This window comes from Muscardinus avellanarius, assembly GCF_963383645.1.
Source record: "Muscardinus avellanarius genome assembly, chromosome: X".
Classification (NCBI taxonomy): domain Eukaryota; kingdom Metazoa; phylum Chordata; class Mammalia; order Rodentia; family Gliridae; genus Muscardinus; species Muscardinus avellanarius.
In genome coordinates, this window is record NC_137792.1 from 73,248,276 (window position 1) to 73,273,653 (window position 25,378).

The 25,378-nt window shown below is 37.8% G+C and overlaps 1 protein-coding gene across 1 annotated transcript in view; it reads left to right on the top strand.

The window, feature by feature from the left end:
• The window catches only part of GPC4 (glypican 4), a gene marked incomplete at both ends in the record, with an annotated part of 122,350 nt that overhangs the window by 51,215 nt on the left and 45,757 nt on the right, over positions 1–25,378 (top strand). The gene's annotated exons all lie outside the window — the stretch shown is intronic.

Below are 25,378 nucleotides of genomic sequence, written 5' to 3' on the forward strand. Positions count from 1 at the left end.
GTGCGTGCTTTCATATAAGGATCCCATTTGGATCTTTGGTGTTAGAACTTAATAGTATGTCTGAAATGCTTTTATAATTAAATCATCTCAGAACATAGGTGATTTGTACTTTCATTACGTACTTTTGACTTCTGAAATCCATGAAGCTGATAAGGGCTTGAGAAGGTTTCTCTGATAGCATGTATATGCTTGGAGGGTTGATAAATCTAGCATTATGTCTATTCTTTCCAGCTCCTGAGGGGATTTCTTATTAGAATCTCATTATCCAATCATTTGCCATTTTTGGTCTTACTGACTAAAAAGCATGCTCTAACCCAACATTCAGTATAGGCTGTTGCTCCATCTTTTTTTTTTTTTTTTTGAACAGAAAAGAATGCGAGTCAGCTGCAACTATTTAGGAAAGATGAGTAATGCAGAAAATAGTGCATATTTGCAGGTTTTAACAAGATTATTTCCTCTTCTACTCACCTAAAAACCAAGTTTGTAGGTTTGGAAGATCTTTGGAAAACAACTCATTCTAATTTTTCATTTATTTAAGGAGGGTGAAGATTCCTAAGATGTTGGGTTCTTTTGTTTTGTTTTGTTTTGTTTTTGGTGGTACTGGGGGTGGAACCCAGAGGCTTTCTACCTCCGGGCTATACTACCAGACCTTTATTTATATTTTATTTGGAAACAGGGACTCACTAAGTTGCTGAAAGCCTCACTAAGTAACTGAGTCTGGCTTTGAACCCATGCGATCCTCATGTCTTAGCCTCCCAAGCGCGGGGATTACAAGCGTGCACCACCACGCCCGGAAAGATGTTGGTATTTTGAACAGACTTCTCTATCAGTGTATTCAGCATCAGAATAAAAGTTTATCCAGGCACGATGGCACATGCCTGAAATCCATTACTTGGGAGGCTGAGACAGGAAGATTGAAGCCAGCGTGGTAACTTAGAGAGTCCTTGCTTCAAAATTAAAAAAAAAAAAAACATAAAACTTAATTTTAAGGGTGGGGGTAACTCACAGGTAGGATACAACTTGGCTCAATCATCAGCACCACACAAGTAAAATAAGTATGATAGATATGTTAGAGGGACTTCAAAGTGCAGCGATGGTCAAACTGGTCAGATCTCAAACTTGGAGACTCTGAAACAGACAGCCTGACGTAGAAGCTTGCAAAGATAGTGTCATAATTGGATGGAAATAGATGAATAGATTATAACTGGGAAGGGATGGGATGGTATAATGATCCACAGTTGACTTTGAGCTCCTGGAGAGCAGCAGGCATGTTCATTTTTCCCTCAGAATTTGGCCCTGTGCCTGACATATATTACTTCAACAATAAATGTTTGTTGAGTGACTAGAGAATAAAAAGAAAGCTGGTGGAGATACAGGAAAAACAAACATGGCAGTGGTGAAAAGATGATGAAATTGCCATACAAAAGATGAAGTTTCAAAAATTAGATGGAAACCACAGGGTGTGTCAAGTCAGCCACCAAAACTGTAGTTGAAATAAGAAGTTAGAAGAAAGAGAAATTTGGGAAGTTGTAAAAAAATGACTTGGCTTTGGAGCTAAACTTCCACAGCTGTAATCAGGGAAAATTCTGTCCTGTAGCCTGAGTAATGAATAAAAAGAATTTTCATAGTGAAAAGAAATCAACAAGCTTTGTGACTTTCCATAGAAGGGCCCATTGCAGCCTCCCACCAGCCTTTTGCAAGAAGGACATTTTAACTACCCATGTCAGGTTCCTAAAATATGTTGATAATGCTTGCACTCTCTCTATTAGTAGAATATCTTGATATAGACCAAGACTGGCTTCAATTTCTTCATTACTTGGAAACGAATTTTTTAGCTGTGTTCAGAACAGAGGGTATTCTTAAATTGTCAGCAGCACTCCTGTCTAGATATCTTTGGTTTATTTTGTTGTGTTCTGATCTTGAGAGTTGATTATGTGTTCCCTTTACCATTTTTGAAAGATGATGTAATTCACATGAAAGTTATTAAACTTTCTGGTTTTTATTTGCCATTTCATTCCACATTTACAATTGTGTGTGTGTGTGTGTGTGTGTGTGTGTGTGTGTGTGTGTATTGAAGTTCAGAAAGCCTTGTGTCAATTTCAGGTTGAAAACAGGAAATAGTAACTAAATTTAAGTATGTTTTCTTATTTGAGAGATTAAATCCCTTATTTTGGAGTTTGTTTTGCTCATCACTTCCAATTTGAATGTCCCTGTTGTTTCTGGTGGCCCAAGTTGTAGGAAACATCAGCTTGTGGACACCAATCACTTGTGTTAAGCTTCTATCTGAGACCAGTCAAGATAGCATCCTTTATTCCAAAATGTCTATAGATGGCAGTTCCTCATAAAGCTCTGCATAGACTTTTTGTATCATGTGACCTAGCAGTCCACTCCTAGACATATATAACTCAAAAAATTGTGCTCATTCTAACTTTGCAGACTCGTAAGTTTTTAGTGTTCAAAATAGATTTTCTTACCAATATTTGTATCCAATATCAGAATAAATATAAAAAATGACATAAACATTAGTAGTAGCACTATTCGCAGGTGCCTAAAGGGGAAAACAACCTAAACCATCAAATGACAAACAAAATGTGATATATCTGTGCAATGGAATATCATGCAGCCATAAAGAGGAACAAAGCTCTGCTACATGCTACAACTTGGAACCATTATTAATGTAAAAGCCAGTTCAGGTAAATTATAATATACATGATGTCTTCTATATTAAATATTCAGAATAGGTAAATCCATAGAAACAGAAAATTGATTGGTGCTTGTCTATGACTGATCTGTGTGGGGGGGTAGGGGTCACTGGCTATTAATAGTATGGGATTTCTTTTGGGGATGATGTGGATTTTCTGGGATTAGATAGCCCTATGAATATACTGAGTCACTGAATTGTATATTATATATGGTGTACTATTTGGCATATGGATTAAATTTTAAAAGTCGGGGGAGCTGCGTACAGTTGCACATGTCTATAATCCCAGTACTTGGAGGCTGAGACAGGAGGAGCATAGGATTGAGGCCAGCCTCAGCTAATTAGCAAAGATGCTCAGAAATTTAACAAGACCCTTTTTCTAAATAAAAAATAAAAATAGGGCTGGGATGTAGCTCAGAGGTAAAATGTACCTGGGTTCATTCCCTCGTACCACAAAATAAATTAAGAATAAAAATAAAAAGGGCTTTGGATATAGCTTGGAAATAGAATTTTCATGGGTTCAAACCCTAGTACCAAAACAAAAACAAAACAAAAAGATTGGAGTAAATGCCAAGAGTGGGAAACAGGCCATGTGTCCAGCACCACATAGCTTACTTAAAATTTTGATTTGCAATAATCTAATGGCTACCATCATTTGCCTTGGCTGATAAAGAATGAAAAAAAAAAATCACAAGCTTGGCTACTGGAGACCAAGGGTCTCGTTCTGACCTAATGTTTCTACTGTGTACCCTTGAGAGACTTCATCTACTCTTGTTTGTAGGGCCTTCAGCTCCTTTTCTGCAAACTAAGAAAATTAGATCTCAAGGTATTAGGTTCATTCCTTTTTTTAACATTTTTATTGATGCACTGTAGTCATATATCTTAATGGGATACATGTGTGCATGTATGGTAGAGGCATACATGCACACATCACCCAATTAGCCCGTACCCAATTCAAACCCCACTCCCTCCCCCTCCCTCCTCATGTTTGGCTTAGTGATTGACTGTGATATGTTTGTGAATGTACATCATGGACATTAGGCAATCTCTTTCTCCCTCCCATCCCCCTTAGTTAGGTCACCTTATTTGTTCATCTATCATATCTCCTTTTTTGTCTAGAGTTCCTCCTATGACCCATTTCCCCCCTAGCTTCCGCATAGCATAATATTCTCAAGTTCCATCTATTTCCCTGTTTGCAGTACTAGGGGTAGAACCTTTAGCCTGGTGCTTGCTAGGCTAGCATTCTACCATGGAGCTATATCCCCAGCTGAATATTCTTTCATCTTTTAGTGATTGGAAACCTTAGAAAAGTGATTGTTGATTTTACATACAACCTCTTTTTCCTACTTTTTCCTTCCAGAAAATGAGAGTGATGATGGGATGTGAGGCGTGGGGAAAGCTGGATATCCTTTACATAAGAAAAGGTTTGAGGATATAGAGTCAAGGGAAAGAAAAAAGAGCTGTATATCCTTCAAAACAAGAATGAGTGTGTGCATGTATGCCTCTACCATCTGTGTGTGTGTGTGTGTGCATGCACATGTGCACTTGTATGCACGCACACCTGGATATTTTATAGGATGTGTCTGCATGCATGCGCATGTGTGTATTAGTGTTACTGGCGATTGAACCCTAGGGCAGTCTGCCTCTGAACTATACCCATAGCCCTTTTTATTTTGAAATAGGGTCTTGCTAAGTTGCGGAGGGCATCAAATTCCTAAGGTTGGACCTGAACTTGGTATTCCTGTCTCAGCCTCCAAAGTACTAAGAATACAGGTATGCAACAACACCACACCCAGCTACCTGCTTTTTACAGTGAAAGATGGCTTTGTAAGGGTCAGAAGCTGTGGGGGTCCAGGAACCCTTTCTAGGACCACAGCAGTAGTCATTCTTCACTTAGTGAGGAAACAAGACATTTATAAGTTTTCAAAAAAAAGTGATCATTGCATAGGCTTTCATGAAATAAATATTATGTGCCATCACAGAGGGTTGTTTTCAGGACAGCTCTCACAGTGGCTATTTATCCCTTCCAGAACTGCTGGCAATATTGTAAGCTTTTTATCCCTTCTCTCATAAAACATTATTCTGGAGCTTTTAGTATCTGACCTGCTAAGAAGTGGGGAATGTTAAGAGGGGACACTACCATTCATGATTACATATGTGCTGACTTAGCAAATGTTCTATGAAATTGGAAACAGTGTTGGCTTTAGATGAATGTTTAGTCTCCAAATTAAGGTCATTCAAAACAGTAAACTGGCTGGGTGTGGTAACATATATCTCTACTCCCAGTACTTGGGAGGTTGAGACAGGAGGATCACAGATTTGAAGCCAGCCTCAGCAACCTAGTGAGGCCCTCTGCAACTTAGTGAGACCCTGTTTTGAAATAAATTAAAATTTATTGAGGATATACATCAGTGGTAGAAAGTCCCTGGGTCACTCAATCCCCAGAACCAAAAAAAAAAAAGCTAAATTCATCTTAACATTTTTCTTTCAGATATAGAATATCCATACTGTGTTTGTGTTACACATAGGGTAAGGATATGGGATGTGACACTTAGTATGTTGTTGATATAATAAAAAGTGATCTGCTAGTTTTTCCTACCATTTCCTTTTCCTTTTCCTTTTCCTTTTCTGTTTATATTTTTCAAAGTCCTTGTTTCTGTCTTTGTTGTTCTTCTCCTCTTTCTTGTTATTTGGTACTAGAGGTTCAACTCAGAGTTGATCTACCTCCAAGCTATACCCCAAATCTATTTTATTTTTTCAAACAGGGTCTCACTAAGTTCCTGTGGAAACTTACTAAGTTGCTGAGGTTAGCCTTGAACCTACAGTTCTCCTGTCTCAGCCTCCCAAGTACTGGGATTACATGTGCCTGCCACCATACCTGACTAATTGTTCTTAATTTGATTTTGAGGTGTTACCTTCCTCAGAATTCTACTTTATCATTTTTTCTCTTTTGAGAAGGATGAGCAACTCTAGCTTTGGGGCACCATTAATCTACAGAAAAATGAATTATATAACTTATATGGTTTGTATTCCAGAAAACTTTATTTTGGTCTTCAGTATTACCCAGGTTTTTTCCATTTCATTTTCCTAGAGCACTTAATACATTTTACAACAAAGACTGGCAATGGCTCATTCTGCTGTGTGCAGTCGCTTGTTCTAAGGCATGTGGTTTGAGAGTTGGCTCAAGCCAACTCAAGCCTCGTATTTTTTTTTTCTTGAATGTTTCAGATATATTTCCTTCCCTGGATTCAAGTTGTCTTGAGAGAAGTAAAGAATGGTGTGAAGTATATTTAGCAGAGCCTCTTCCCAATTGGGAAACAGTGTGTTTGAAGAAATAAATAAGCCCACTTTAAGAAAGAAACCTCATTTTTCTATCTATTCAAATTTCTTACTCTCTATCTTCTGAGATTCATTATTTTTTTTGGTGCGGGTCTGGGGCTGGAACCCAGAGCCTTTTGACCTCTGAGCTACAACCCCTGCCCAATTTTTTATTTTTTTATTTTGAAACAGGGTCGCACTGAGTTGCGAAGGGCCTCACTATGTAGCTGAGGCTGTCCACGAAAAGAACAGCAGCCTTGCTGTATGAGTCAAGCTTCTTGTGTTGTGTCTCTGGTATGGATATCACACTCACGTGGATTATCAGGATAATGCATGTTCCATTTTGGCGCACTTCAAGGGTTGTACATGTATACCAAACAAATCAGTTTTTTTCTACTACCTCTTCCCATAGGGTTCTCTGAAAACATGTAGAACATTGGTGAAGGTCTTGAGTTGCAACCCAAACCAACCATTGCCTTTATGCTTGCGGTTTTGCAGTCATGTCCTACTTATCTTGCCTGATTCATCTGAAAAATACATATTTTGAATAATCATTATCCTTTTACACATGAAGCTGTCTTTTTAAACTGTTCTAAGCATTTCAGTGAAAATATTTCTAAAATACGTATTCCAATACCTTATATTTTTCTTTCTGCATTTTTATTTTATTTTTCATTTTTTAAGATTTTTGTATTGGTGCATTGTAGTCATATATCTTAATGAAGTATAAGATGGTAGAGGCATACATGCATAATCATCCCCTTACCTTATAAAAAGAAGGATGAAAACCATAGTCAGTTAAAGAAAATCCAAGGTCATCACTATAAAATCCATTTAATAAATGACAGTCTAATGTAGCAGTGGCCATAGAGCTCTTTGAAGTATGAGTGACTGTTTGCCCCCAAGCTAAATAGCCCCAGACTGTTTTGTGGATGTTTTGCTTTTGCCTTCCTTTTTAGCTGTCACTTCGACTGTAATTGATTTGGGTTCACTCTTTGTCCCTTTTTAACCCAGGGCAGAACCAAATATCTAGAAATCAAACAGCAGAGTGTTGGTTAAATATGCAACTGGAGTATTTGTGTACAAAATAAAGGCATGTCCCAGGGGGTGGCTTCAGTCTTCTAGAACAAATTTCACAGACTGTTTTTCTCTCCCCCACGCCCCCATAGACCAAGGCTTGCTTATTGGGTTGTCCCCAAATTAGAAGTAATGCATGTAAATGTGTCATTGCTAAAATTCTAGGGTTATTTATTGAGGAAGCTTAATGTATCAGGAGGTGGTAAAAAGAACAATTTAAAAGCCTCTCCCATACTTTTGTTTAAAAGAAATTACATTTAAGCCAGGCATGATGGTGTATTCCTATAATCCCAGGACTTGGGAGGATCACAGGTTCAGGGCTAGCCTCAACAACTTATCAAGGCCCTCAACAACTTAGTGGCACCCTCTTTCAAAACAAAAAAAATAGGGCTGGGGTGTTTCTCAGAAGTAGAATGCACCTGGGTTCAATCCCCAGTACCAAGAAAAAAAAAGAGAAAAATCATATTTCCATCATTTCACAATTAACCTTAATTTACTTCTGTTTGTCTTCCCCACTGTCATTTCCTTTAACCATTTCTCTAACTTGTGAATTTACCTTATAATCTTTTGTACCTTTTTTTTTTGGTGTGGTACTGGGGATGGAACCCATGGACCTTCTAACTCTGGGCTCCACTCCCAGATCTATTTTATATTTTTAGTTGGATACAGAGTCTCACTAAGTTGCTGAGAGCCTCACTGAGTATCTGAAGCTAGGTTTTGAACCTGCATGATCCTCCTTTCTCAGTCTTTCAAGTACTGGGATTACAAGCATGCAATACCATGCCCAGCTAATCCTTTGTGTCTTTTAAGATTCAGTTACAGTACACAGTAACACTGGTGTTGGATAATGCTTTCTCTAGTGTTTTTGGCACCCTTCATAAATTCTATTCTCAAGGTCCCTTTTATTCATATATTTTCTTTGCACCATCCACTTTAATTTGGTTTATTAAATGATCGAGGTTTCTCTACTTTTCCATAATATTTGGCACCCTTTTTGTCTTTTGTAGGCTTTATTTTCGTAAATGTGTAGTGATTTTAACTTTATTATAAAGTTGGCCAGCCTGCTTGATATGGAAATGAATCATACTGGTTTTTACTTCCTGAGGTTCCTTCTTGAACCCTTTTTTTCTATTCCAATGTGAATAGGAATCACATTGACAAGCCTCAGCCTCTTGGGCACGGTGGTTGTGAAGAAGGCCTACACATGTTTGCCAAAACAATTTCACCCTTGAGTTCCTTCAAAACTGGCTGGTGGCTGCCATCTGGTCCCAGTGTGATTTATTTATTCCTGGCTTGTTGATTAGATGCAGAGCATCATGTTTACCAGTATTTGATCTAGTACGTTTGACCTGCCGTGTTCAGAGTTCTGGTTTGGGAATATGAATCTTCTTATTAGACAAATAATTAATTTATTCTCTCCACCATCTCCTTTTTAGTCCTGTGACTGTGATGAAGTGGCTCCTTTACATGGCTTCTTCCCTTTGATACATTGAAAAGGCCTCTTACTTTTGGCTATCCAGTCTCTTAAAAGTTGCTCCTGCCTAATTCATATTTTTTTTTTTGCGGTACTGGGGTTCCTGGAAGCCCTTCTACCTCCGGGCTACACTCCCAGACCTATTTTTACATTTTTATTTGGAAACAGGGTCTCCTAAGCCAGCGCGCGCGGCTGGCTTCGAACCTGCGCGATCCTCCTGTATCTGCCTCCCAAGCACGGGGATTACAAGCGTGCGCCACCACGCCCGGCCCTAATTCATATTTTGTATTTAATCCATTATACCTTCTGAGATTTTTCCTACTTTCAATCTTGGGTAGATTTCTATTTTTCAAATATACTTTAACTATTTTTTGTTTACCACACTGATGGTTCTCTTCCGGCAGCCTTCCTCAAGACTCAAGTACTTAGGAAAACTTTTTCTGGGGCAAGTCTTTTAAAACTATACTTTTTTCTAGTCTTTTAAAACCAGACTCCAGGCATCTTGAGTATTGTTTACTTTTTAAACTATTTATTTCCCCCTCCATGATGACCCAGTTTTGTCACAGCTTCTTACTCAAATATAGGAAAAGCCACATCATGTGTTTTCTACTTTGCTTTTCTTCTTCCTTCATGTTGCTGAATTCATTAGCACTGTGATCACCATTACACAGTTGTTTACATATGGTTTCTTGGTACTCTGCATCCTGTGTACCACTCAGGACCAAGGCCAGGGTACCTGTACCTGTCTTTTATAATTCCTCCCCTTTTTCACCTGCCTACTGAGTTCTAGAAATACCTGTTCTAGAAGCAGGCATTTTTCCCCTCTCACAACTGTATCTTCACATCTGGGCAGGTAAGCGACCTGCCACGTATTTAGTTCTTGTTCACATCTGAGGAGCTTATGCATAAACGTGAGGGGAAAATGGGAGGGAATCTATCCTACCAGTCTAAGACTAAGTAGAGGGACACCTATTTGACAGAAATATTTAAGGCATAAAGAGAGTGGAAAGAGGCAGTGAGGTGATAAACTGACAGATGCTCTGAGGTCGATAGACTCTCATCAACATCAAAAACTCAGCACTTAAATGCAGCACGACTGTGCAGGGAGCTGTCATTTCCATCTTTGTTCTCTCTGCCTTTGATGTGATAGGGAACAAACTCCCTTCATCTCAGAATGGATTTCCTTCCTTGTTTGAGTTTTTATTCGGCATGCATTTATCTGTAGTCTGAATTTCTGAATCATTTACCTTGATGTCATAGAGCAGAGTGTTCTTTTGACAAAATGATTGGCTATTAGGAAGAAACTGATCATTTGTTAGGACAGTACAGTAGATGTAGTACATGCTCCTGAGTGCATGCATATTTTTAAAAAGATCAGGTGCATATTTATATAAGCAAATAGTAGTGCTTATATCAATTTTGTATTTTGTGAGAAAAAAATTCTAGGGAACAAATAATAATAGTTTATATGCATAGATGTTTGGATATTGATATGAAGTTAATTTACCCAAAATATTAGGACAGACTGTGACTGTGTAAGGGCTGATACTTCATATTTGACCTAAATAATGATAATTTCCTAAGAATCAATTTTGATTCATTTAATGCAGGGATCAAACCCTGGCACTCATACAAGAGTATCCTACCACAAGAGCTACACTTCCAGCTTTTAATATTTTTTTTCTCATTTCTCTCAAAGCTCCTACCAACCATTTTTAAACTAAAGAAAATATTCTCTAGGCTATAATCCCAGAACAGTATTTACAGTCTGTACCCTGAATTTTTATCAAGGGAAAGTTTGTTGGGTCTGTAATTTCTAGAAATAAGTGCTTCCTTAGACTAATAATGATAGTAATAATAATAGTAGCAACAAAAACAAAAACTTTTATATTGGTTAAATATATCAGAATCTTGAAGCATGAAAAGAATCCCATTCTGAGAAATATGTATGCGCGCGCGCGCGCACACACACACACACACACACACAATCTTACAATGTCAATATTCATATTAACTACTATAGATTTTTTTGTGGTATTGGGGATAGAACCCAGGGCCTTGTTTACAGTAGGTGAAGGCTTTCCCACTGAACTACATCTCTGAAGCCAGAGAGGATGTTTCCCATATTCCCTTCCTAGGATATCCTCAACATCCTCCCATTAAATCCTATCTCTTAAAGGCCCACCCCAAATCCACTGTACTTGAGATTAAGCCTCCAATACTGAACACTTGTGGGACAAACTCAAAGACACCCAAAGCATAGCAGCTTAGTTGATCTTTATACTGGGGCATGTTTATTGTCATATATTAAAAATAGAAATACTCAGGAGCAAAAACTTAATAAGCATGTTTTCCACATAGCCTGGTCAAACTCATTCTACTTTAGGCAATTAATTTGCAAAAGTGAGGGATTTATAATGCTGGACACTGAGTTTTGCTTCTGCTTTAGAAATGATCTCTTTCCTTCACATTGAAACAGATTCCAGAATATGATTAAACGTATGTACTGCTATAACAGTGCTTGCAATTCTGGATTATGCTGTCTTGTCTTGACTCAGAGTTAAAACATAAGGTTTAGTAGATTAAAAATAAAATGTGACCTTGCAGAGTTTATGATGCTGTAAAGGATAAACTGAACAAAGTAGGCTGTTCTCTGTTCTTTCATGCTTCTAGTTACTGATAACTTTTTCATGTATACTACAGTATATATTATTCAAACAGATAAGCCAATACTGCCAAGTATTATCTTTTAAAAAAGACCGATATTTAAATCAGTTGTCATTTGTTCTCATCATTGAAGGCAATTTAAAAAAATGTCTCATGTTACAGTGGGTTCAGGGAAAACTAGGAGCTTGTGTAACTATGCATATATCTGCAAGGAGAAGGTTACTTTATTTTGTGTTTTCCTTTGAAGTACCTTTAAGTATATTATTAAAATATATCTTGAACTACATACCATTATTCATTTTCCACATAGGATAAAACATCTTCAAGGAGAGAAGGCAAAAACAAATATATTAAAGTGACTATTCTTTTCTGGCAGAAAGTCCTGATACAAAATTGGGTCCTTGAATTTTCCAAATGAGACTGTATTTATTGCCCTTCTTCTACAAGAAGGGCCATTTTAATAATTTTTGCTATCACATCAAAAGCTCTTCATGATAATTATAGTCAATAATTGCAGTAGTGATGCTGTATGCCATCTGCAGGCTCTGTGTAATGGAAACTAGGCAAAAAAACATGTCCTTTTGCTTGGTGGGAGTTACCTTGGAACCTGAGGCCTTGGTACCAAAACACCACTTGCTTCAGTTGTAGATGACCCTTCCTCTAGGGTGTAGATCATATATCATCTTCTTTTTGTTCTCTCACTTTGCCATTTCTTACCATTCTTTCTTATTTTTGTCTTAGTGGCTACAGGCCTAAACCCACCTGGCCTTCATAGTTGTTGCTTGTCCTAAAGTAGTTGATGGGCTTTGATGATGGATCCACAATTTGGGAGTTGAAGAATAACTGCAACTCCTTTGTGTTCAGATGTTTGAACAGATTAGTTACATTATGAATGAGAAGTTGGCCTATGGCCTAAAAACGTTATGGAGGGTATACATGTTTATTGAAAAAATAACGCTAATGCCTACTTATGGATTGTTATAGGCCTTAGAAAACTATCTGATACTTTGAATTTAACAAGATTTGTCTAAAGCTTCTCTGTTGGCTCGATTTCTGAAGTGCCCAAGTCTCTATTAGGTTCTACATTATTCTATAGCAATTCCATAGTCAGCCTCATGGAAGCAGCCTTTATTTTTTTCATAGCAGCTCAAATTAGAGTGGCCACTCTCAGGCTCATCTCCTTCATCCTTAGTTATCTGATAGTTCTGTAGTAAAGAGGGCCAGGCTGCCTCTAGTGTAGTCTTAGAACATTTATATCTAACTCTTTGACCCTGTAGTGACTAAGAGGCCTCTGGTCTGGCAGGCCTATGTCGAAACATGACCATGCCTTGAACAGATCTATATATGAAGACATAGCAAATGACTGGTTTCTCTTTATTCCATAATACTTTTTGGCAGAGGTGATTGCTTTTCTATCTTTATCTCCAAGGAAGTACATTTTTCTGTTGTGAATAAGTAAGCAATTCATACTTTAAATAAGTGCCCAAGATCTGCCTTTATTTTTTACTTTTTCTGATACTTAAGAAACCAGAGTGAAATGATAGGTGGCTGTCATTGCAGCCCAGTTGATGAATTGGCTAATTGATGCCTTGCATTTGGTTTAGGCACATTTTAATTGGAGTTTTGTAAAGCCCAGAATAAACAGGGATTATTCCTAGTATGCCAGAGAGGGACCAGGTGAAGTATCAATTCCTTTGCCATTTGGTATGCCAGGCACTTGAGAGCATGGATCCTTTTTTGGTGGGATTTAGCTACAAGAATTAAGTGAAGCCATTCAAATGATCTGTTGACTGTACTATCCAAATATAAGTTTGGGTGTACTTACTAAGTGGCCAGATTCAAGTCCTTTAAAAATCAAAGACTTAAGATGGCCTGCATTTATTTATTTACTTATTTATTTTGGTGGTACTGGGGTCCCTGGAAACCCTTCTACCTCTGGGCTACACTCCCAGACACCTATTTTTTAAAATTTGGAAATAGGGTCTCTTAAGCCAGTGCGGCTGGCTTTGAACCTGCGCTATCCTCCTTTCTCCACCTCCCAAGTGCAGGGATTACAAGTGTGTGCCACCACGCCCAGTGGGGCCTGCATTTATTTTAAAAGATAATTTGAATGTTTAATGACCTCTGATTGGCCAAGTCAAATAAATGTTAACAATATTTGAATGAAAAAAATCTCATTATGAGATTAAGTTCTAAGCCCAAGCTAATGTATTCTGTAGCTTGGGATGATTCCATAAATACACACAACATATCTGTCAGTGCAAACATTGTAAATGAGTATGTGAATTTCTCCCACTTTGTTCAAAGGCACCTCCTGTGGCACATCTGTTGGAAGTCCCAAAGTGAGAACGATGAGTTGCGGAGATTTGGCAAATGTAGTATGATTTCTTTTCCTTTTTTTGGCTTCTGAAATTATATGTAGTATAATCTCTGTCTTGCCTTAGTTGTCCCAAGATCATAGGACCTCAGGGACCTTCGAAGGAGGTAGTAGAGGAAATCAGATTATAGTGTAAGGAGAAGAGAAACAAGCCTATAGAGCACAATAAAATCCATGTCTCTTCGTCTTGTAATTTTCAAGAGGGCAAAGATAAGGCCTTTTGTATTTGCTTTACTGAGAGATGGCATCTCACATGTAAGAGGCACTTGATAATTACTGCATTAAATACTGAGAGTCGCCATATTTGGTCAAAGGTTAGAGAGAAATGAATCAATTGTTTGTTGTAGACTTGGGAAGAATGTTAGGTCAGAGTTCTACTCCTAGATAATCTCTTGAGTTGGACTAGTTGAAGTAACTAGGTCAAGAAATGGATTTTGTAATCTTAATGAAAAAAAATCAATAAGTCTGATCTTAAAGGAAAGGTCCTGAAAGATGAAATTGGGGAACTGAATGGTCTCAAGGAACTAAGAGATAAATCCCAATTAGTCCACAGCACTCCAAAAAGAATCCCAATCAAACATGGGGTGTATGCCATTAATAAAGATAAGCTGGTAGAATTAATACTAAAAGAGATACGAAATCTCTTAAGAGACAGTAAAAGAGATACTACAATAATTTATACTGAAGGTAAGAACACTGAAAAATTTAGTTCAGTTTTCTGGGAAAGGCACCATCCTCATTTGCATAAGAGGAATCAGCTTTGCTAAAGACATTGTATTTTCCATAGGGATAAAGCATTTGTAGACAAGGGGAAACCAGAACATAATCTGTTTAAGCCTTCAACAAAGCTTCCCAAGAGCTTTCACACCAAGCGAAGGAAACTCAAAATAACTAGCACCACTACCAAATTATGAGACTGTCCCATCAAATGTTATGATTGGCTTTGGGGTAAGAAATAAGAGATAAATAGGTAATTCCCTGGATAGCAAAATTAATAGTGTATTAGGACTGAGATGGGTTTCACTTAAAGCTCCAGAAAACTACCTAGAAGAGAAAATGTATATTGAAACATATATGTTTGCCAAGAAAACTTTACCAAGTAGTAAAGAGCCCATTTAATGGTCATGAATCCTAGGTTGTGTGCCCCAAGGATAGCAGGCCCAGGTGCTAGGGTGGTAGATAGTAGTAAAGAGGAGGATTTTTTTTTAAAGATAACTGGCAGTGACATGATTTATATTGGGTAAAATGTTGCTTAAAGACTTCATGGCCAATTGGGAATGTTGAGGAAAAGAAACTTTGCGAAACCTCACCCATCTGTCGGTGCTAAGCTTCAGAAGACTTTCTCTCACTTTACAAAATTAACCCCTGTGCGACTGTGGTTCATGTCCACAGGATCTGGGATTAATTAAGAGTCCTTCAATGTAGATCTGTATTATTAAAGTAAGCTATAACTTACTTTGACCTTTAACAAGACTTCTGTGGAAGTGGGTTTTAAGGGATGTAATTAAGCACAAATAATGAAAATGTAAATGTTTTTTCCTCTACTATTTTATTGATGCCTGGCTAGAATTTTAAAGAATGAGTTGTGGAGCTTGCAACTGGATTTTATAGAATTATTCTTTTTTCATGTGGAGAAGCCGATTTGGATGATCACTCAATAATAAAAGCCTCTCCTCACACTGTATTTTTTGGGGGAGGAATTTTAGGTATCTCATGAAAGAGAGGGTTAAGAGGAGCTGGGAGTGCAGCCCAGTGGTGGAGTATTTGCCTAGTATGTGCAATAAAAAGAGGAAAGAAAGGCTGGGCATGGTGGCACACACTTGTAATACCAGTTCTTGGGAGTCTGAGACAGGAGGATTGCAAGTAAGGCTTTAGGCAACTTAGTAAGACCCTGTTTCAAAACAAAAAATAAAATAGGACTGAGGGTGTAGCTCACAGGTAGGATGCCCTTGATCTGATATTGCTCTACAAAATATCTTAAAAATTTTTGGTACTAGGGATTGAACTTAGGGGTATTCCACCTCAAAGCACACCCCTGACCACTTTTACTTATTATATGGATAGGGGCTCAGCTAAGTTGCTAAAGGCCTCACTAAGTTGCTGAACCTGGTTTCAATCTCACGATCTTCCTCATTCAGTCCCCCAAGTACTGGAATTTATAAGCATAAAAAAAGGGAAAGGAGGAAGGTAACTTCTGGGTGCTGACTGACTTCCAAAAGGGAGTGATTTCCCTTATAATTTTCAGACTGCCTCTAAAAGAGCCTTAGGAACCCCTTTCTCAGATAGCCTGCCACAGCCATTTAGGTTTCATGGCAAGATGGAAAAGGGTTTGTTGCTAAGTTTACAGCAAATGGAGAAGAAAATGAAGTCAGTGCATGGGGAGGCTCAGGGGACATCAGACATTGGGCCTCTGAGCCTGGACTGATTGATCAGCTGTCTTAAAAATGGTCCTGCCAAGGCCTTAATCACCAGGGATTATGATATACGTTTTGGGGACACTGGTTCCAAGTATACTATTGGACACCAAAGAAATAGATGTCCTGACCAGTGATTTTTTTCTAGGCTGTTTTTCTTTTGTTGATGTTATTTTTGTTACTGAGGATTAAACCCAGGGGCAGTCTACCTCTGAGGTATACTACCAGCCCTTTATTTTTATTTTTTAAAAACTGAAACAGGATCTCAATAGGTTTATGAGAGTCCTGCTAAGTTGTTGAGGATGGCCTTGAACATATGATCCTCCTGCATCAGCCTCCTAAGAACTGGTATGACAGGAATGTGCCACCTTGCCTGGTTTCTAAGCAGTCTCCTTTTTTTTTATTTTTGGTGGTAATGGGGTTCCCGTAAACCCTTCTACCTCCGGGCTACACTCCCAGACCTATTTTATACTTTTTTTTATTTGGAAACAGGGTCTCCTAAGCCAGTGCGCCTGGCTTCGAACCTGTGCGATCCTCCTGTCTCTGCCACCCAAGCGTGGGGATGACAAGCATGTGCCACCATGCCCGGCAACAGCAGTCTCTTTTTTTAATCCTGAGGATTGAACCAAGGGGTATTCTAACCCAGAGCTATACACCCAGCCCTTTTTATTTCTTCTTTTGAAACAGGGTCTTGCTAAATTGTTGAGGCTGGCCTTGAACCTCTGATCCTTCTGTCTCAGCTTCCAAAGTACTAAGTTTACAGTAATGCATCACCACACCCAGCTTAGGCTTTTTTTTTTTTTTTTTGGTTCTTGGGATTGAACTCAGGGCCATACTCCCAGTCCTATTTTATTTTTATTTGAAAATAGTTTTTCTAAGTTGCTGAGGTTGGATTTAAACATGATCCTCCAGTCTCCAGTCTCAGCCTTCCAAGTACTTGGATTACAGGGTATATGCCACCATGTTGGGCGTAGACTGTTTTTATTTGTTTGTAATTGTTGCAACAGACATGTTGACTTTGGGAATCTCTGTATGGTTTCTTTCATCTCTCTTCTATAAAAATCTTCATAAATGGGGAAGGGGAAGGTAAAAAAGAGTTATGGAAATCTTAATTTCATAGGCACAATGTAACCAGCATCCTCAGTTTTGTATTTCTTTCCTTTCAAAGGACTTAAAATTCACACATGGCTCTTTCATTTTTTTATTGGTGCATTATAAACATACATCTTGTTAAAGTTCAGGATGGTAGAGGCATACATGCGCACAGCACTTAGCCCTCTCCCAGTCTCCCTCTCCTTGCCTCCCCTTCTCCTCCTTGTGCTAAGCACAGTGATTGGCTTTGATATGTTTGTGAACATTCATTGAGTTGCTTCCCTCTTCCTCCCTCCAATCTCCCTCAGTTTAGGTATCCTTCATTCATCTATGGTTTCTCCTTCGTTATCTGGAGTCCTTCCTATGTCCCATTTTCTCCCTAGCTTCCATATATTAGGGAGAAGATCCAACTTTTCACATTTTGTGACTAATTAATCTCACTTAGTGCAGCTATAAATATAGATAACTTTCATATCATTGGTATGATTCTGAAATTCATACAGACATTTGGAATCCTTTATTTATCCCCAGGCATTCTGTTCAGTTATGAACCCAATGAAAATCATAAATTAGTATTTGAGTGAGATTCTCGATTGATGCCACCAAAGTCTGTGTACCTGAATCATTGACAGAAAAGATCTTTTCCTGCCTGCCCCAGGCCATCCCCTAAGAGTTCCTAGCAACTTTCCCTTAGCCTTTTATTAACACTGACTCTTTAGGAAGTATTTGCTAGAGCCTGAGGATTGTTGAAGAATTTGAGGTTAATTTCTGGTAATACTATTTCTGTTGTGTACTGGAGGTGGTAGTGATAATGTGCAAAGTAGATTCTCAGAAGTGATTGTACCCCAAGGTCAACGAAACACACAGGCATGCACTGCAGGCCCTTCACTTCCTTTAGTTCAGAGTTCCTCACTCAATAAATTTTGGTGCAGTTAAAATGGGGATCTTAGATTATCAGATAGTACCTTCAGTTCCTTAGTTGTCTATCATTTAAGAAGCTATAAGAAGCCCCATTTGATTTCTAACCAGAGTGCAGTTTAAAGCTGTTGCATGCTCACTGAAATAAAGTGTGGAGTTTTAAAGTAATAGTTCTGAGCATTCCAACTATGCTTACACAAAGTTCTTCTTAGAAAAACATAATAAAACTGATTTTTTAAATGTATGTGTTTTGGATTGGCCTTCTCTACCCTAACTTGCAGGATTAGTGGACCTTAAATAATTGGCAGTCTAAGCCCTCCAGAGCTATGTTTTGGCAAGGTTTTGCAAAATGCTAACTAGCTGTGTTTCTCCTACTGATTAGTAGGTGATCTCAAATCATACATCTGCATAATGACTGTAATTTATGTGCTTTCTTATTAAGGTTTAGGTCAAATGACTTCAGGCTTTCAATATACATAGCACATTATATGTAGTAATTTTACTCCTTTTTGGAAGGGGGAGGGTGGATTAATATATAGGTTACTTCACCCCTTGGGATTATTAAAAACCTTTAGAGATTTTCTTTCTTTGCTCCCATGAAGCAGAGCATTGTATGTTCCTCATGGGGTTGTTAGGTAGCTTGGAGGGGCTACAGTTTATATAGCAACCTGCATTTTAGCTTGCTTTGTAACTATGTAAATTTAGATTTAAGAAGTGAACAGAAACTATTTTGGTAATGCTTTAGACCAACAGCAAGGAATTGTTTTAGAGCAAATAAAAATTAGAAAAAGGGTAAGGTAGCAATTGAGGGATTAGGAAAATTGCCCCAGCAAATAATAGCTTAATGTACCTCTCTAATATTAGAATTACATCAAGTATTTATGTTTTTTGAAAGCATGATAGAAGTCTTCCCATAACCACCACATGTGTTTATCCTTTTTACACTGAAAGCAACCAAGGCTTGCTTTTTTTAAAAAATAAACTTTTTTATTTAGTGGAAGAGATTTAGATTTACAGAAGTTGAAAATACAGTACAGAGAGTTTTCTATATCTTACTCCTTAAAAGCCTTATTATTAACACCTTAGGTTTGTGTGGTACATTAGTAACAATTGATGGAACAATATTGATGAACTTTTATTAACTAAAATCCATACTTCCTGGTTTCCATAGTTTTGTTAACAATTTTACTGAGATATAACAAAAATTTTACCCATTTATTATATATAGTAGATTTTTTTATGGTACTGGGGATGGAACCCGGGGGCATTCTACCTTCAAGCTACAACCCCCAGCCCTATTTTTTTATTCTTTAATTTGAAACCAGATCTCACTGAGTTGCAAAGGGCCTAAGTAGCTGAAGCTGTCTGCCATCCACAACCCTTCTGTATTAGCCTCCCCAATGCTGGGATTACAAGCATGCACCACCACGTCCAACTTTGTATACAGTAGATTTTTATACACTCAGATTTGTGTCTCCATCATCCAAATCACTTAACACCACTCCAGAAGGAACCACCACACCATTTAGCCATCACCCTCACTTTCTGCTATCCTTGTCTCAGCCCTGGGCAACTACTAATTAACTTTCTGTCTCTAGATTTGCTTATGCTGGATATTTTATATAAACAGTTACAGGGTATAGACCTTTTGTGACTGTCTCCATTCTTAGTGTTTTAGAGATCTAGCCATGTTGTAAGATATATCAAACTTCATTATTTTTATGACTAATATTCCTTTATATACAGATATGCCATGTCATGTTTTGTTTATTCATTCATCTGCTGATGGAAATTTGGATATTATGAATAACACTGCTATGAACATGCACATACCAGTTTTTGTGTGGTTTCCTTAGATTTCCCTGTATGTCATTCTGTTCCAGGATCCCATCCAGAATACCACATCATATTTCTTTATCATGTCTCCTTAGGCTTCTAAGACTGTTCTTTTATTTTAAATGTTTTATTCTTCAATACTGGGGATTGAACACAGGAAATTCTACCTCTGAGCTACACCCTTAGCTATGTCACTGCACCCAGCTTTTATTTTATTTTTCAGTGCTAGAGATGAAGCCCAGGGCCTTGTACTTGGTAGGCAAGTATTCTACCACTGAGCCATACCCCCATCCCAAACACTTTGCTGTTTATTGCCCTTTAAATGTTTATATTTCCTTGCCATCTCTTTACCATCACACATACACACTACTCAACTTCTTCTTAGTATGCTTATGGCACTCTCCAGTACTACATCCAATCAGAAATTACCCTGACCCATCTGCAGAGAAAAAGTGCTTTTCTCTAGATCCCTCTCTGCCACCTAATACACATTACCAGAAACTCGTCTTTATCCAGAACTTCCGTGCTGACCAGAGTACTCGATGGATGCTTTTCACTTCTTTCATTAAGAGATAAGTGTTCTTCATAACCAAAATAAAGCACTCAGTTTCTTCAAGCGAGGCCAGTGCACAAATCACAGTCTCTTACATAGGCAGTTTTCAAAGTGTTCCCAGTCTGATCTCTAAAGTACCTCACTGTAGCTCCTACCATTAGGGTGCAGTTTGCATCTCTTACATTTTCCAAAGATATCTGGTCATCTTATTGGTAAAATAAGTCTAGGTACAGGGGAATGAATGCCTGTGACACAAATCACACTTGTGTGGGTAATTTGGAGTTCTCTGCTAGTGTCTTGGAATGGTATCTGGCTACTGTTTCCTCCATTTAGGTCCCCAGAGGAGTAATCACTAGGGGATTACTTTGTCTCCTGCTGGAGTGGAAAGCTAACACTTTAGCAGCTACTATAATTATTCCTCTATCATCACTTCACACTTACCCTCCTTCCATACCCACCAACATATGAGGATCAGACCCACATTTTCTTGACATCAGTTGGATTTGACAGTGAGTTTTCTGGGAGGTATATGGAAAATGGTTTGTTAGATATAGTTGAAAATTTTCTCATTTGTAGGTAATAAGCTGAGGGCCAAACTGAGAAGCTAACCACCATTTATAATATTTGGCAGCTATAATATTTCCCCATAACAATGGACAGCTGAGTTATGAACAATTGAAAAGAAACAAACTTTAGCCATACCCAATCTGTACATCCGAATTAGCCTTTGATGAGAGGAACAAATGAGATAAAACAAGAAAGCACAGTTCCAGATTATTTGCCACAGGACATTATTGAAGGATGGAATAGATTCTTCATATTCAATGTCTCTGTCTTTAATCATTAATTTGAAGTGGCTTAAAAAAAACAATATATACTCCAGGATTGCATAGTAATTTATTGTAATTGTCTTTGTTAGACTTTGAAAACTAAGGCATTGATATTAAGACTGAAGAGAAATTACATGAAACTGGTGAGATTGAAAAAAAGGTTGGCTCTTTCAGGTGATATTTTTTTAAATGCCATAGGCTTGGGCTTTAAAAGCACGCTTCATTGAATCCCATCCAAGCCTCCTACGACAGGGCTGCGGGATTTTTTTTCTATTGAGGGCCACTGACCCACAAAGAAAAAAACTAATCAAGGGCTATGTAGAAAAAGCAGCTTAATTTAGGTACTTCCTTAGAAAACCAAAAGGCATTAAATTTATCTGCTTTTAAAAATTAAGAACAAGGAATTTTCAATAACTACAACAAATAAAAAACCCTTTAGTTCATATTATGTGCTGTTAAAAAGTGGAGTGGGAAAAAGAAAGAACAGTGTGAATTTAAAAAGAGTGGAAAGTAAACAGGAGAATTGGAAATAACTAGAGAGATACATGGTAAATAAACTATATGTGCCTCAGGTCCTAGGAGCAGAAGTTTGGGTTAGGGAAATATGGGAAACAAATGATCGTCATTGATCATAACCCATTGTTCACTGAGCTATTGGATTCCCTGACAAATTGCTTTTCCCAGCTCAAATCCTGAAGAGCCTGCCTAGCAATAATTCTGTATGTGTGTGTGAGAGAGAAACACCCACACATACAAACACACATATACACACACAGAGACTAACTGCATATTGAACCCAGGATGTCCTACCTCTGAGCTTTGTATTTTTATTTTGAAACAGGGTCTCAGCCTCCCAAAATACTAGGATTATAGATGTATACACTATTTTTCCCAGCTGTAACAATAATTTCTTAATGAATGATGTATATCAGAATCACCAAAGGCCTTTTTAAAAAGTGTGCATGCCCAGTGCCACCTCCCAGTGTCAGTCTACCTGTCCTACATTACTCAGTTGTCCTGGTGTTTGGGTCTCTCTCAGCCTAAAAAAAAAGTGATAGCATCTTTCTTGAATAAATATATAGGACCAAAAGTTTTAGAAAGGAAATTTCCAGAAAGAAGAAGCCTCATTCAGACATAGTGTTTTAGAAGCAGCCTCAAACACGTAAAACAGAAAGCCTTTCAAATAATATGTATGCCGTAGATTTAAAAAGAAACGGTTTTTGGTGCTTAAAGTAGAAATACTCCAAGCTTTTTTATTTTTATCTTCTGGTACCCAGGAAGGAGCCCACGGCCTCATGTGTACCAGGCAAGAGCTCTACCACTGAGTTCCACCCAAAGCTCTGAAATATTCAAGTTTTTTTTTAAATCCAGTTGCTCAAGTTTTCAGAGATTCTTACCAGAACCCAAAGCTATAATTCTACCTTCACATGCGCCCAAATACTTTTATTTTCCCTCCTTGCATTTCTCATCAGCACTAACTGGTTTTGGCACTGAATCCCTAGTAGCTTGAGTATGCCTTGGGATTTAATTCATAAGTGTGTCTTGGACTGCATGTGCCTAAGGGCTTTTGGCAAAAACGTCAAATTACATTTTGAAGTAATGTTCTTTTATAAATGCAGACAGGACAAGTGGTGTGTTTGAAGCTATATGGCCAAACATAGTATGTTGCAGTAAGAACCTTGCATGGAGAGGAAGATGACTTTGCTAGCAGGAACATTAGCCAAGTATCTACCCTGTCATTACCTTTTACACAGAGCAAGTCTTTCCCCACTATATGAAGTCTTCCTAGTAAGATCTTAGATGAAAGCACACTGTTTTCTTTCGTATTAGGTATTTCTAAAACAAAGATGTCCTTTTTTGTCAAATATGAGCAGAACTCTGTAAAGTCCTGCTTGAAGGCCTTTGTGTATATGAGATGGGCGGAGTATACATGCCATTCTAGGCCCTTTACCATCATATACCAGTGTAAATGGCACTCTGTACTTTCAGCAGGTTACCAGTAAAACGTTCATGATGGCTAAAAGTTTTTGAAGAGTATATCCTCAATGTAAAATTCCTGTGGTTAAGTTTAAAAATCTCAATGGTAAATACTTTCAGTGGAGAAAATGATTTTTTCTGCTGTCTCTTAATGTTTTCTGGCTTCAGGTTTCATGTATGCACATGTGCGTAGGCCCTCACATACATGCATGTTGGAGATGGGGTAAAGGGGACCTCTTCCTTGAACTTAGAAGCCATTTTGATAGCATCATACAAGTGACCCTTTATTATTTGTTGAACCAAGTTAAGATTAGGTGAATGTAGATGATTTTCCAAACTCAGGAATTGATTTATTCTGGAAATCCAATACACCACAATGCTTTTCAAGCAGGGGCTTGAAAAATAGCTTATCCTGAGATGAATTTTAGCCTGTGACAATCTTAAAGTATCTGCTCCCTTATTGTGAAGTAATTAACTTCAGTGGTTCTATGTATGCTAAGTTCTCATCATAAGCAATTCCATTTAACTTTCTATGTGTACAACACTGTATACTTACAGTCCTTCATATTGCTTTATATGTTGAAAATATATTAGGGGAAGTCTTCAACCTTAAACCAAGATTCAACTGAGTACCTCTCTATCATGTGACCTAGTAGTAAAGGCCTTCTGCAAAGTTATAAAGCCAGAGGTACTTTTATTTTATTGCGACAAAGGTGTTTCCTTAAAACTCTGCCTCAGAAACCCTTCCTTCACTAATGAGTTCTGAAATGTTCTGCAACTTCAAAACTCTAAACTCTATTACATGGCTTTTTAAATGCATTATTTACCTAATAGAAGTATCTGCTTGCCAAGGTTTTCAGAAATACCACAAGAAACTTAGCAGTTTCTGGGTGGGGAACTTATTTGAACAATATTCTTTAATATTGCATGCCTCTTGTTTCTAACAGCAACACTCTTCCTACTTTTTTAATTACCAAGAAGGAAGAATGATCTAGAACATATATGATTGTGTAGTTATTGGCACATGTGTAGGTGATGATCTAGTGATAGTCAAATAAGTTGCTAATGCAGTTTTATTTGAAATACTCCTAGCCTAGCCCCAAAGTTCCTTTGGTCTTGATGTTAGGTGAAGACTTACTTCTTATAAGTACACATGGCCAAGCAGCAGCAATAGCCATCTTATAGTCTATTTTGTTTCCATGGTTTGCTTTTCATTATCTAGCTCTTTGTTTACTAAACACACTTACCTATTGTCAGGCTTGCATGTTTTCAATAAATTTATTTCTGAGATCTTTTTCTGGTTCCGAAATCCTGGGTCCTAGCAACCTTTCTGCCTCTGTCTCCCAAGTAGTTGGGACAACAGGTGTTCAGCACCATGATGAGCTTACATTCTTGACATCTTGATTCTTTTCAGATCTCTGTTGTTCTACATGGGAATAAACAGCAATACTAGAAGGAACAGTGAAAGTGAATCCTTATAAATATAGGTACAAAATTATACTGCACCAGTTAATATTGGGCTCTGTGTTAGAGCAGCACTGCATCTCTTAGGCTTGGTCTTTGTAGGGAGAGAGATATTGTCTTCAAAGAACAATTTTTATTCTGCAATAGAAAAGGAACAAGGAGGAACACTAGAATATATAGAAAGAATTCCTTCAAACCCTTACTGTCAAAGTACAAGCAGAACACAGTTGATGTAAAGGAGGGAGGCATTTGGTGCCATTGGCGTCTGTCTTTGACAATTCCTTTGACTTTTAGGTTTACATCACTATATAAAGATCACATTTATTGGGAGCCACTAGACTATTTTGGGATGAGCAGCTGTACTGCTCATAATTATAGATATAGTATAACTATATACTGTATACACACATACATATATAAATTGGATATAGTATTTGACATCTGCACAGAAGAAGCTGTACAGAAAAATCATAAAATTAAGGATTATTTGTGATCACCTCTTTGTTTTTTTTTATTATAGACTCAAGTTATCCAGCAGGGACTCCCATAGTTTTCTCTGTGCTGACAACCCTTTGAAATGCTCAGATCACTTTGCCTCTCCACAGTTTAGTGCTCATATATTTGCTTAGTTTTTGGTTGTTATCACATATTTTATAAATCAGTTTTCTTTAAGGATAGTC